Here is a 16,044-nt window from a genome sequence, read left to right on the forward strand (position 1 = left end):
GTGACAGCCGAAGATTTCCTATTCCCCATTATCAGGTTCATCTTCCAATGCTCCAAATCCCTACTTCTTCTTAGCCCCTGCAAATCAGAACAAATGTGAAAACCACATCCTGTATCAAGGACCCAAGAACTAGCATGTTGTAACGCCCGCAGATCCGGGCTAGTCAATTTATAGATAATAGGGGTCGAAAACGACTTTTCGACAAAATATTATTTAGAATAAACAATCTTAACCAAGTTGTAGAATATGTCTCAAGGGTTCCGTACATATAAAGAACGCCGAAATCCGAGTTATAACGAAGAAGTTATGGTTCGTCGAAGTTTCACGACGGAACCGGCACGACACCGGGAAACGTAAATAGTGAATTTACGATAGAGCGATATTCAGCTTTAGTGATCTAAAGGAAAGTCGTAGAATACGTTAAACCGAGAGCGTCCATAAAAAAGAACGCCCAAATCTGACTTCGTATGAGGAAGTTATGATTTTTCGAAGTTTCGGCTTAGCAGTGTACAGCCCGAAATTCGAATATTAGATCGAGTGGTTTTTAGCCGACACAACCTAAACGAGAATCGAAGATCTCGTTAATAGTAGCATAACGATAAAAAGACAGACAAAAACGGACGTCGGATGAAGAAGTTATGAATTTTTAACGGACCAATCCTGTCCCGGCCTGTTAAAAATATAACTTTTAAAATAAAGTCAGAATTAGCCGACGGAGTCTAAACGAAAGTTGTAGAGTACGTTCCCGCCTTCGCGTGGATATAAAGAACGTCAAAAATGGAGCTCGTATGCGAAAGATACGAATTTTTAAAGTTTGTAGTCGAAATTGCGAAGTCTGATAAGAACTTGATGAAGTGGCAGCATCTGGGCCGTCCGATGTTGGTTCAGGAGTCGCTTCGGATCACGCCACGTAGCCCTCGCAGTACACCCCGCGTCCGAAGAAGTTACGCCCCGTGTAGCTCCGGTCTGATCCATCCGATGGTGCGAGACAGCTGCCTTCGGCTGGCATTCTTATCCGAGGACTACGCCCCGCGTAACCTCCCTACGCCCAGCGTTCCGAGAGGTTTCGCGCCCCTATAAATAGATGTGAGGGTCTCCGGATTTTTCACACCATTCTCTTTCTCTCTCTAAATTACTTTCTCTCTCTAAGGGTTTTAACCCTCCCCTAACCCTAGGTGATCCCCTAGCACCCTAAGGAAGCCCAAAGGCTCCCGGAGTCCCGAGAAAAAGGGTCTTCTGGTTTCGAAAACGCTGCTCCGAGCAAAGCCCAGTTTTCTTTAAAATCCGCTGTAAGTAAGCTACGCTTACACAATTTTTAATATAGCTTTCAAATAATTATAGTAATGTTATTAGGTCCTTAAAATAATTATTTGGACTATTATTATGAGTTATATCGAGTGTTATTTAACGCTTATATAATAGTAATAATAGTCAGACTATTAATTTGTCGTGGTTATCGTTAGACTAAACCCTAGTGGTATTGATACTAGGTTTTATCGAAGGAAAATTGTTTTGAGAGTATCGAAGCGCTGTCCGAGTGCTGAGTCACCACCTTAACAAGTGAGTGCAAAGTTACTTTCAGCTTACACATAGATATGAAGTATTCTATATAAATTACGTGCTGTCTGTGCATATTATCTGTATACTTGCTATCTATGTTGGATGAACAATTTTATACCTGATTTAAATGATTTAAACCGTATATGTATTTTATATCTACAAAATGTGTTGGGTAAAACATGGGTAGATGAAATATGAGTTGAATGATGAGATGAGGGATGAATTAGACCATGAGGTGAGGGTGAGAGGTGGACGATGCGAGAAGCCTTTTTCAAATGATGGCCCCGTCATTCAGCAGAGCATGGATGACAACCACGGACTATTCTAGACAGTCCAGTGGAACACTAGCAGGCTCGCAACCTGTAGGTGTTGTGAACGATGTGTTCACCCGGTGTACTCTAAACCCTGGTGATCATGCAGACTTGATGCCTAAACCTTGGCGATCATGCAGACTTGATGCCTAAACCTTGGTGATCATGCAGACTTGATGCCTAAACCCTGGCGACTATGCAGACTTAGTGCCTATTGTGTAAACCGTGGCAACGATGGACTTCGTGCCGATTCCTTAGGATGATCCTTAGGAATGAATAAACGAGGAATAGCTGATTCTTAGGGTAGATCCTTAAGAGTAAAGAAGATAATGGGGATGGGTAATTGGGTTAATTGTTTGATGATTAAACATAATAATTATATTATTGTGGGTTGAAAACCCTATGTACTCACCAGGTTTCCCAAGCTGACCCACTCAGTTTATTTGTATCACAGGTGTCGATGTGAAGTTACTTTACACTGAGAGATTTAAAAGAGATGTAGATCACTAGTGTAAATGAATGTAAGTTCTGTTTATGCTTATGTTTCTGTATTGACGATGACATCCCAAATGTTTTAAAATGAATAAAAATACATTTCTTCGGAAATGCTTTGATAACGTATTTATCATGTTTTTCTGGGAACAAATTCTGCAAGATTTTTATTAAAAGAAGTACTCTGATTTTTATAAAGCATAAACAAAATCGGTCTTTTCTGGCCGTGAAAATGGGGATGTCACAGTTGGTATCAGAGCATTAGTTTAAGCGAACTAGGAATATGGATTTATTTCTAGACTTAAACTTAGAATGCTAAGTGATGATCGTGAGGAGTGTGTCTAATAAATTTAGGTAATACACCTGAATAGACACAAGCACTAGCTTATTTAGGAAGATGCCTAATATGATTTATGTGCTAAATGATTTATGCCTTATATGTTGTTACTTGTTCGGATCTATGGTCTGTTGCCGACCAGATCTGGAAACCTTATGTGTTCAGGATTCTAAACGTACGACTACGATAATAGAACTAACATGTAAACGTTTCGGAGTGATAAGGACGGTTTAAACGTCTATCCTAAATAAGGATCTAAATTCACCGTATTCGGTGTATAGATCAAGATGGCAAGAACCCGCAGTGGAGCTGGGAATGCGAATGGGAATAGGAATCAACCCCCAGTGATTCAGCAAATACCTGTTGTAGTAGAAGTTGCACCCGAACCAATCACCATGGCTGGAGTACAAGCCATGATTCGGGCCATGTTAGCAGAACAAAGGGAAGAAATGAGGCAGATGTTGAATAGGGACGAACCTACCAGGCCCGTTGAGCAACCCGAGCTGAGTCCCGAACAATCGGAGGAAGGGAACTATAGCCGCCATATGAGTCAAGCTGGGACTCAAGGAGAACGAAGGAATGACTCGGAGAGGGGAAACGATAAGGATGGGCGGATGTATAAGAATTTCTTGGGTGCCAAGCCACCAAGTCTTTCTGGAAGCCCGAAGCCGGTTGAGATTATGGAATGGATCTCCGAAATGGAGATGGTGTTTGAGAGCTGTGACTGTAGCGACAAGCAAAAGACCGTCTTTGCAGTCAGACAACTAAAGACTGGAGTGCTAAGTTGGTGGAAGTTGTTGGCAGATACAATGCCACGAGGAGAAGCCATGCGAATGTCTTGGGAAGCATTCATGGAGCAATTGAAAATGCAATACTGCTCAGAGATAGATCTGATAGACCTAAACAACGAATTTCAGAACCTGAAGAAGGGAAAGATGAGTGTGGATGAGTATGCCACCGCATTCACCGAGAGGATGAAGCTATTCCCCTATTTGGTGCCTACTGAACTCTCCAAGATCGATAGGTTTGCTAACGGTCTACCCATAGACTTTGGCCCAACAGTCAAAATGGCAACTACCTTGAAAACAGCCGTTAGAGCAGCTAGGAATGTTGAGACCCAGATTAGGGAAAAAGGTCTGGAGAGAGCTGAAGTTGGCGAGAAAAGGAAGTACGAAGGATCTTTGAAATCCAACAAAGAAAGGAAATTCTCGAAGACTGAAGGAGGAGGAGGAGGTGAAGCTAAGTGGTGCGAGAAGTGTAAAAAGAAACACTTCGGGAAATGTAGTGAGGAGGTGACTTGCTACAAATGTGGAAAGACAGGGCATTACGCCAACAAGTGTACATCCAAGAAAAGGGTGTGCTACAGATGTAACAAAGAGGGGCATGTTTCTAAAGACTGCCCAAAGAAAAACGAGGCAGCAAGGCCAGAAACGCCACCAAGGCCAAGGGCATTCCACATGATCCTCGATGAAGCAGACAACAACGCGAGGAATCAAGGATGAGGACTTCATATCCGAAGATCGAGTTATGCAGTAGCCATAGTATCGTATGATGTAGCCTGTTAGAGGCATAGTCTAGAGTGAACTTGAACACCTATGTAATCGTTTCAAGGAATAATATAAAACCTTCGTTTTGCTATCTGATGTGTTAAGTTGTTATGTCATTTTCTTGTATGGTGACTTGGAAAACTGCGAGACAATACTTGGGACGACTATGAGTAGCTGTGAAATGCAGTAGATGCATATACTACCAGAAGCACAGGACTCACGCTTGGATCAGGGAAAGTCACAAGGTTACCAAGAAGCTAGTAATTGATACCGTTTTATTCAAATATGCTGTTACTATCGTTTCAGTAATGACTAAGAAGATTGTTGTTATTCCGACCCTAGTGGTCATATTGAATTGAGTCCAACTACGATGAGTATGTTACGTGGTTCAGAGAACCAAGTTCGACGTAGCATCTGACTTAAGCCAGAAGATTGAAGTGAAAGATAATCGAAGCGATCAATAGAAGTATCGCGCTCATTGTTAAAGGAGTTGATAGCTAAAAGTGCTACATGTTGAGATGTGATTATAACACATTAGAACACGAAGGAAGGTATATTCCATTCTGGAATTTGACTCTAAGAGACCTGAGTCTAAACGTGCATCACATGATGATAGGTCATAATTTGGAGTCTAACCTGAGATAGAGAGCAGGTGCACGTTCGAGTACTGCTTGTAGTCAATAAGTCTAAGAGATAGACCGTATATGTATTTTATATCTACATATTATCTACAATTTTATACCTGTATACTTGCTATCTATGTTGGATGAACAATTTTATACCTGATTTAAATGATTTAAACCGTATATGTATTTTATATCTACAAAATGTGTTGGGTAAAACATGGGTACATGAAATATGAGTTGAATGATGAGATGAGGGATGAATTAGACCATGAGGTGAGGGTGAGAGGTGGACGATGCGAGAAGCCTTTTTCAAATGATGGCCCCGTCATTCAGCAGAGTATGGATGACAACCACGGACTATTCTAGACAGTCCAGTGGAACACTAGCAGACTCGCAACCTGTAGGTGTTGTGAACGATGTGTTCACCCAGTGTACTCTAAACCCTGGTGATCATGCAGACTTGATGCCTAAACCTTGGTGATCATGCAGACTTGATGCCTAAACCCTGGCGACTATGCAGACTTAGTGCCTGTTGTGTAAACCGTGGCAACGATGGACTTCGTGCCGATTCCTTAGGATGATCCTTAGGAATGAATGAACGAGGAATAGCTGATTCTTAGGGTAGATCCTTAAGAGTAAAGAAGATAATGGGGATGGGTAATTGGGTTAATTGTTTGATGATTAAACATAATAATTATATTATTGTGGGTTGAAAACCCTATGTACTCACCAGGTTTCCCAACCTGACCCACTCAGTTTATTTGTATCACAGGTGTCGATGTGAAGTTACTTTACACTGAGAGATTTAAAAGAGATGTAGATCACTAGTGTAAATGAATGTAAGTTCTGTTTATGCTTATGTTTATGTATTGACGATGACATCCCAAATGTTTTAAAATGAATAAAAATACATTTCTTCGGAAATGCTTTGATAATGTATTTATCATGTTTTTCTGGGAACAAATTCCGCAAGATTTTTATTAAAAGAAGTACTCTGATTTTTATAAAGCATGAACAAAATCGGTCTTTTCTGGCAGTGAAAATGGGGATGTCACACATGTGATGAGTTATTAAATTGAATAATATAAATACCTGCAAATAAGGGCTTTATCTTCCTATCCTTGATGTCCTGCATGTATTTTGGGCAACTTCGTTTCTAATGCCCTTTGTCGTGACAGTAGAAGCACTCTGCTTCTTTTGGATCAGATGAAGGAGCAGCAAAACCACCTTTTCCTTTGGATCCATTTAAAGAAGATCCATCATGAGACTTTCCCTTGTGATTCTTTGAGCGAGCTTTCCTCTTCTTTCCCTTCCCTTGTCCAATAGCCAGGACTGGGGCAGCAGCAGCAGGAGTGGTTGCGACAGCTTTGCCTTTCAACCCACTTTCAGCAGTTCTCAACAGACCTTGAAGTTTGCTCAAGGTGACTTCCTCCTTTTTCATATGATAAGTCATCTTAAAATGATCATAACATGGAGGTAAAGAGTGGAGAATGATATCAATCGTCAACTCTTCGTCAAAGTTGACATTCAACTTGAACAGACGATCCACATACCTTTGCATCCTTTGCAAGTGGCTCGTGATGGACTTTCCATCTTTCATCTTGGTCGTTATCAACGAGGCGAAAATCTCGTACCTTTCTTGACGCGCACTTTGATGGTACTTTTCCATCAAATCTTGGCACATCTCGTAAGGCCAGTAGTCATCGTAGAACCGATGCAGCTCAGGAGTCATAGTCCTTTTTGTGAGCCCTATACTCAACTATTTCTTCAGCAGAAGCTTTAGTTTCATCTATCTCTTTGAGATTTTCGTTGAGGACGTATTATTTTTCCTTGTATCGAAGGGCCATGTGAATGTTGTGGATCCAATCAATGAAATTGGACCCATCGAAGGTGACCCTCCCACAAATGTTCATAAGAGAAAAGGAGCTTGAGGAGTTCGAGCTAGAAGCGTTGTTTGAACCAGACATCTGAAAAAGAAAAGGAACAAAGTTTAGATTAGATAAGCAATCCTTAATATAACACCCAAATGAAATATTAAGGCTAGGACCCAACACTATAATTCACAATTCGGAAGAGGGATGCCGTAATCCAATTGTAAATTATATGAAGGTAGGTAAATGACGATTTACCAATTCCACCAAGAAAAACGAAATGAACAATTAGGTTTTAGATGAAATGAAATTCCTAGATTCTTTTGAGATTCATTGAACTTTTCAATGGCATGTTTAATCTCGATTATGCCCTTCAAGTTTGTGACTGGGATACCGAGGATCACAAACAAGGTGTGAATAACCATGCAAATTAGCTTGGCACTCTTGAGTCATTTACCACCTAATCAATGTGCTGATTAACCACACATGCTCCATTAGTCTATGATAATTCTCGAGCTACCCTTATCCACCCTTGTTAGTCCAAGTTAGTGTGTCGGTTAACCACACACGCTCCATTAACGACTTGGCAATGTGCAAAGTGCAATTTCATGGAATAGCATCATTTTCATATTTTCCTAAAGTAACTAAGATTGGGAATTTATAAAAACATTTAGTTACTTTATAACTTTCATTATACTTATTAATGAGGAATTAATGTCCTATCCTACCCGTTCGGCTAACGACCCTCCACCAATCAAGGAAGCGGTGGATGAGAGTGGACACCCATTCAACCACCATTTTATAGGCAGTTTCCTTATACCCTCCTTAGAGATCGGCTTCGTGAATGCGGCCTACTAACGGTAAGACTGACTCATCTTATACATAAATATAATTATTAAGCTTTTAATATTATAATAGTATAAGGGTTATATTTTAAACTTTTTAAAGCACTAGGGTTTTAGAATTTAATATTTCAAAATTAAAACTTTTAATCAAATTTAAATTCCAAAACTTGAGGGCAAGTTTTGAAACTTTTCAAAACTTCTAGATCAAATTTTAAATAATTTAAACTAATCATTTAATTTTAAACATTATCTCAAAATTTGATCATAATCCTTTCATTTGGTAAGAAAATTCAAATCAAATTTTACAAATAATTAATTTATCACAAAATCTCATAATTATCTTAAAATTTGACAATTATCTTTCAATTAGATTAGGATATCCATTACCATATCAGAAGATTCCAATTTTAATTAGTAAAATAACTTATGGTATCCAAATCTAATTTAGGCCAAAAATCCGAAAATCTGCCAACTGACTGGCCTCCACTTCGTGTCATGCCATTACACGTCGTGGAGGACCAACACGTCGTGTTCCATTATGAACACGTTGTGTTCATCAGGCAGAAACAAAAAAACGATTTTTCTTTTGCTTTGAACAATTCATAAATGCATCAAATATAATAGAAAAACACTCTAAGCTCTGATACCACTGATGGGTTTTAAGCATCACAACATTCCTGTGGTGCACATGCAACCCTAATTGCTTTGGATCTAGGTTTTCTCAAGTTATACATGCAATTCAATTATCCAAAGCAAGAACCCTAATGTAGCATACAATTTTTGGATTTAATGAATAAACATAAGTTAGAGGAATACATTTCTTGTCAACTAGTAATAACAAGTAATCCTTTCATTGATCTTGACCTTCAAGAGCTTAGTGCCTCAATTGCTGCACCTCTAATGGAGTCACAAACACCACTAGCAATTGGATGAACACGAGAGAGAGAGAGAGAGAGAGAGAGAGAGAGGCTAGGAATTTCGGCTAGGGTTTCTTCTAGGAATCAAGTGGCTGAAATTCTCATGCCAAGGGGTCTATTTATACTTGTGGCTGCTAGGGTTTTAGGTGAAACCCTAATTTGACTGCTTAAATTCTTAAGCAGCCCATGGACTCCTTCTAGAATGCTCCATTAGAAGAATTCTCTATGGGCTTCTCATAGAATTCGTCCAACCTTATTACAAGGTGATCCATCAGCCCAATTGCAACTATCAGTGATTTGCAATATCAATCCCCGTTCTTTTAATCAATCTCTTTTGATCACTAAATTAATTCCAAATTAATTTCTGATCAATACTAATTAAATAATATGATTTCTCAATTAATATATTATTCTTATAATATATTAATAAATCATTAATTAACCTCTTTCTCATAATTCATCCAGTCAAGTTGCTATGGTGAAGGCAACCCAAAAAGACCATGCTACTATCGGGTCAAGTACATACCAATTATAGTTATGGGCTTAGACACCTAATCCAACAATAACACCAACACATCATATTCTGTAAATGCTTTTTATGCCGTTTGAAATAGCTAGAATGACATCATTGGTCTTCAAAATAGATGCCATTATTTGAATTTCCTTTTTATGAAACATGCATTTTCGATTTGCAACAATTTTGTAATCACTAATCCACCGTTTAGCTTTGCACAAGCCAAAATAGAATCCATTGGAATTACGATTAGGACTGATTTCGGAACCAATTGTAGTAACCAAGGTTAATAAGAGTTTCATCTAGTCACGGGAAGAATGACTTGAATCACTAACTAGACTTTGTGAAATCTTGGTTTAAATTTGTTTTACCTGAGACCTCAAGGATTTCAAGTGAAGTGCGTGAAAGTGATAGAGAAAATAGATTTTGGAAAAAGGAAAGGTTGGTGGTGCGTCACGTTATCCTACGGTAATAGTAGGCGATCATCGCATGAATTTTTATAACAATGTAAGTTCCAAATTGTTTTTATTCGAAACCTTAGGGGTGTTATGCAAAAGATTGATAGAGATATGAATGAAAGAAATAAATGGAGTGATAATACCGTCAATTCCTTTTTGTTAATGATATGTTGGTCTCACTCTTCATTATGGTTATAACAATGAAAGGATCATAAACACAAAATTTGTAATTCTATATCAAGCTCTTTATACTTGATAATCAAGGGATTAAATGAAATTCGAAAATAGATATGGTAGAAAGAAGTTATGGAGTGAGGTTGGTACATGGAAACATGATTTAGTTTCATCCGACAATTCCTTTTTGTTGCATACTAGAATTCGTAAATGATATCACCATCAATTCATATTTGGAAACAAGTTTCTTACAATTCCATGGTAACAATGAAATTGTTCATAAAAACAATTTTCACAAAACCTAATTACAAGTTTGTTTAGACTCAGAACATTAAGGGTTAAGTGAAAATCATTGTTAAAAGATCAGTTAATTCGTAACAAAAGTGAAAATCCCGAGATGAACAATGAATTTTGATAGCTTCTGAAGTGCAGAACATTTCAGAATTATATAGATGATTTCGGAACCGACTCAACCTCTATCATTCTGAACCCTTGTAAAATTCTATTGAAAGTAACTTCTGGTAAGGCTTTTGTAAATATGTCCGCCAATTGATATACTGATCTTACAAAGCGTACTTCAACATTTCAATCTTCAACGTGATCCTTAATGAAATGATATTTCAAGACGATATGCTTTACCTTAGAATGCTGAACAAGATTGTGACAAATATGAATAACACTTTCAGAGTCACAATAAAGAGGAATTTTCTTCATGTTTATCTCATAGTCTCTTAATTGACTCTGTACCAAATAATTTGTCATGTATATGAAGCAGCTGCTACATATTCGGATTCAACAGTTGAAAGTGAAACACAAGTCTGCTTCTTTGATTGCAAACTGATAAGTTTACCATCCATAAATTGATAGTCGCCTGTAGTACTTTTCCGATCAAGCCCACTACCTCCAAGAACAGCATCTGAAAAAGTATGTGTAAAAAATCCAGAGTTAGTTGGATACCATAAACCAAGTGTTGAGGTTCGCTTAAGATATCTAAAAATATTTTTCACTGCGATCATGTGTGGCTCCCGAGGATTTGCTTGATAACGAGCGCAATAGCAAAGAGCAAACATAATATATGGCCTGCTCGATGTAAGATATAATAAAGATCCAATAATTTGACGATATATTGTGAGATGTGTTGCTGGTTTATCAAGAGATGGAGTCAATTTAGTTCCAAATGCCATGGGAACTTTTATCTTAGAATCTCCTATCATTCCAATTTTTGTAAGAAGTGATTTAGTGTAAGCTTCCTAACTAATGAATATTCCCTCCTTGCTCTGTTTAATATTCAATCCAAGAAAGAAATTAATTGGACCCATTGAAGTCATTTCAAATTTAGTTTCCATCAATTTTCGGAATTCAGTAGTCAACTTATGATTAATGGATCCGAAAATGATATCATCAACATAAATTTGAAAAATCATAAGATGTTCACCTTCATTCTTTCGAAAGAAAGTGGGGTCAACAAAATCTTGTTTAAACTTAGATTGTTTAAGAAATTGTGTCAGAGTTTCATACCATGCACGAGGAGCTTATTTCAAACCATAAATAGCTTTATCAAGAATGTAACAGTGATCTTGATATTGTTCGTTTACAAAACCTGGTGGTTGTTCAATGTATATAGTTTCTTCAAGTTCACCATTGAGAAATGCACACTTCACATCTGTTTAAAAAACTTCAAAGTTTTTGTGAGTTGCATAGGCAAGAAAAATATGAATTGACTCCAACCGAGCTACATGTGCAAACGTCTCTATGAATGATTTCAGATTCTTCTTCATCAAACGAGACTTTAAGACCGGAACCTACAACAAGTTGAGAAATACTTATTATATTGTGTTGCAATCCTTCAACATACGCTATCTTATGAATCGTGAATTCGCCATTTGTAATCATACCATATTCTTTGATTTCTCCAGTTGCACTGTTTCCATATATCACTCTCCCACCATCTTTCAAACTTCTGAACTCTTTTAATTCCGATTTCCTTCTAGTCATATGACGAGAACAACCACTATCAATATACCATTCCAAATCAAACTGTTCGTCACGTATAACCTGTAAAATTAAACCAATTTACGAACCCAAACCATCTTGACCCTTGTGAGATTTTAGATTTTGAGTTTAAGATAGGAAAATTTTTGGTTTTATCAATCCAAAACGATTTCTTAATCAAAATATTATTCATTCCCTTTTCCATTTTGAAAACTTAAGTTTTAATATCACAAATATTAACTTCAACAAATGAAGTTTTTCGATTAATAAAACCCTTTCTTTGTTGTGCCATCTTTTCTAAAAATTCTTCTGCTTCTTGTTTAATTTGGCTTCATATGCTTTTATAGTAGTATTTTGTTCCAAATTATTTTTCTTTGAAATTTTTTCATATCTTGAATTCACCAAATTGGTTTTTCTTCGTTTTGAGTAATAAGATTTTGGAGAAAATTTTGATATTGTTTCTGGACAAAGTGATGAATGAATATTTCGATTAAAAGGCCTTGATGTATCAACAAACTTTTGATTTGAATTTTGAGAATTAGAATCAACTTTTTGATCGTTAGTCATATTTTCCTTTTTCTTCCAAAATTGTTTCCTTTCATTCAAATTTTTTTTATATCTAGCATTCATTGCTCTTTTCTTTTCTTTGATTTCTTCAATTGATTTTTGATTATTTGTATTTGTTTTTCCTTTGGAATTATTTTTCACAACCTCATTTTTGTAATACCAATTGGAACATCTTTAGTGTCACTTGTTTCACCAACATCATATGAACCATTCACATTGTTCAAAGATTCAGTAACATATTTCCCTTTTGACTTCCAAGAAGTCTTTTCGGAAAGACCTTTTGTTTCATCACCATTATCAGTTGGTGCAGACCAAAAATAATCTTCACAACCCTTGGCATTATCATCATTCACGATTGATGTTAATTCCAATGTATCATTCTTGTTAAACCTTTTTTTCACAAAAACTTGATTAGGTGTTTTCTGAACTTTTGAAAAAACAATTGCTTCTTCTTTCAGATTTTCAAAACCATTATTCACAACATGATTTTCAAATTCAACTGAATCTTCAAAAATTAAATTCTTTTTCGGTTCCTCAATATAAGAAGAACAATCAACTTCGTCTTGAACATAAATCTCAATATTAAATTCTTCTTCTTTCAGTTTTTCAAAACCATTATTCACAACATGATTTTCAAATTCATTGAGTTTTGTTTGACTTGTTGTTTATCTTCTTCGGTTAGAATTTTGTTCAACATCAATTCTTTTCTTTGGATTTAATTAATTCCCCAATCTTTTCAAGTCCAATTATGTATGCATCATGCAAAGATTCACCTGAAGATATCACATATTTACATTTATAACAATCAACATCAATTTCATCTTCTTTGAATTCAAGAAATGGAAGAATCATTTTATGCAGTTTTTCACCTATTTCACAGTTAAGATAAAGATGAGAAATGTTATTGTACAAACGTTTTTCAATTAAACAGATAATGTTTCGTTGCTTAGTCATTAATCTATTATCTCTCTTCAACACAATTCCATCATCCTGAAGTCTAGTTATTTTTTTCTTAAGGGCTTCTATTTTCATTCTTCTTTCCTCGCAAATGAAAGAGTTCCTGCTAAGACTATCACTAAGATCATAATTCTTAATACAAGATCATTTAAGACATCCACCAAAATTAGAAATCGTGTCACGCAATTCAGTTAGTTTGTAATCATAACGAGAAACAGGAATATTAAGAGATTTAAGAATGGAATGTACCTTGTTGATCACCTTCTCTCTAGCATACTCCTTTATGCTCTTTGCTGATAAACAAGCATCTGATTTCGTACCTTCATCTGTAAAGTATTCTTGGCTTTCCGAATCTGTGCTACTAACCATCAAACATTTTCCTTCATAATTCTTCTTCTCTTCTTTCATAACCAAACATTCTCCATGAGTAGGTCTCATCGCTTCCTCATCTCACGAATCAGTTGACCATACATCAACCTGCCCATCACTATCATCAGCAGCAACAATCAATGCTTGTCTAGAACTCTTAGATTTCTGAAGCTCTTTTATATTATGAGTGTTGTAATCTTCATCTTTTGTATTCTACTTATTTTCATTCATTTTTCTTAACATACACTCCTTTGTGAAATGATTTTTGCCATGACAATAATTGCAATCATAACCTGAATCACTGAGTAACTTTTTCTCTTCTTTTTCCTTATCTTTCTAAAACTTTTTGTAGCCTTCTCCTTTTTCTTTCTCTGAAACAGAGTTTTGATTAATGAAACTTCCTTCTTTATTGTTTCCTTTATTGATCTTGTTTCCTTTGAATTTTGAGTAGTTTTTCTTGAAAAAGTTTTTGGGATTGCTAAACATAAGTGCCTTGATTTCGGTTGTAAACTCTTCATTTGTTCCATCTGAATCAGAATCATCTTGAATTTTCTTGGATGACTTTCCTTTTGATCCTTCTATTTTTGCCACAATTTCTAATGGTCCAACATTCGAGACACTTTTTTCTTCTTTCAGAATTTCTTTCTCATGAGATTTGAGATTTCGGACCAATTTAGCAAGTGAATAGTTCGTAAACTGTTCATGAGCTTTAATGGTTGAAACAATGAGTTTCCATTCAGTTCTTAGGCAATTTAGAAAAGTAACCTTCTCTTCAATTACATTCCTTCTCAAATCATGCTTAAGAATTCTGCTTAACAAATGGTTAAAATGAGTAACAGTTTGATCAATGGTCTCATTTGATTTTTGTTCAAAAGAACCAAATTCAGATAAGAGAGTTGTTTAAATTGAATGAGTCAAATTATCATCACTAGAGTTCTTCCAATCTTACCCAAATTACATTAGTTGTACGAAGAGAGCTTACTAAATGAAAAGTATATAAAGGAAGAGCAAACCTCAGACTCGTTAATTCTTTCAATTTGTTCATGAACAATTCTTTTTCTTCAGAATTAACATCTTTATTAGCAACAAGATCATCCAACTCCTTTTGAGTATACACAATCTCATTTATCTTAGTTGCCTTGAATGGTCCTTCTTTGATTACTTTCCAAATACTTGAACCATGAGTTTCGATACCAAGCACATAGTCTTCAAAATGAAGTGCCCAGACTTCATACTCTTCTGGAATTGGAATTCTGTTTGTAGAACCAATAGAACCATGAAGATTAAACAAAATTGAATGAGAATCTTCTTATGACATTTTGAACAAATTTCAACAAAACAAAATTTAGAATCAAATCTATAAATAAAAATTGCAAATCGAACTTAGAACAAATTGCAACAAAACAAATTTCAAATCAACAATGTGAAAATCGAACTTAAAATTTTGGATCAAATTGCAAACAAGAATTGCAAAATGCGGAATCGATAAAAAATGAAAAGTCAAAATCGAAAGAACACAAAGAACTTTACACACAATTTGATTTGAAAACAATTTACAAAATCTCCCGCTCTGATACCATTTATGAAGAATTATAGGAATGAAAGATTCTAAAATGTAAACATCATAATAAGATTTGACAGTAATGTATGAACACGAAGAGGTAAATAAGATTTGTTTACATTAATGGATAGAAAGAACAATTCGTTACAAGAAGTTGTGTGAAATTATTCTGTGCCAAAAAGCTATCTATTCTTTTGACCAATACTCCTATATATAGGCGTTAAAAGGAGCACTAGAAAGGAATCCTAAGTCGATAGTTAAGAACTGCAAACCTAAGATTAAATACATTTCAAAAACTGAACAGTACATTTCGTAATTAAGAAAAGACACTAGACATTACAAACTCATTACGAACAACTCATACAACTAGACACAATACAATTTTTCCGAAATCTGAATAGTACATTTCAAAATTAAGAAAAGACACTAGACATTACAAACTCATTACGAACAGCTCATACAACCAGACACAATATAATTTCTAAACCCTAATAGGGGGGGGTCCAACTTTATGCTGAAGACCAAGAGGCAGTCAAACTTTTTGCTTAAGGCCAAGGGACGGACCAACATTGTGTTAAAGGCCATTACTTATATGCATAATATATATGTTGTTGTATATGTATTTTGAGGAACTCACTAAGCTTCATGCTTACAAATGTTGATTAAATGTTTTTCAGGTAATGCCTCTGATCGTAGGAAGGCTCCAACGTAACCGTATTCACATTGGAGAAATGGTCATGTTTTAAGACTTACGCTAAAACTCTGTATTATGTTTTCATGATGTTTAAAATGAATGTATGACTATGATTTTTTTTTAATAAAAAAAGGGTTTTGAGTTGTTCTATTTATGTTTTAGAAATTAAAAATTTATGTTGAAATTTGGGACATTACAATCACCAGCTCCACCACCATCGTTATCTCTTTCCACTACCAATCACCACCATCA

The sequence above is a fragment of the Lactuca virosa genome, chromosome 2 (assembly GCF_052849685.1).
Source record: "Lactuca virosa cultivar CGN04683 chromosome 2, Lactuca_virosa_CGN04683_v6, whole genome shotgun sequence".
NCBI classification, from domain to species: Eukaryota; Viridiplantae; Streptophyta; class Magnoliopsida; order Asterales; family Asteraceae; genus Lactuca; species Lactuca virosa.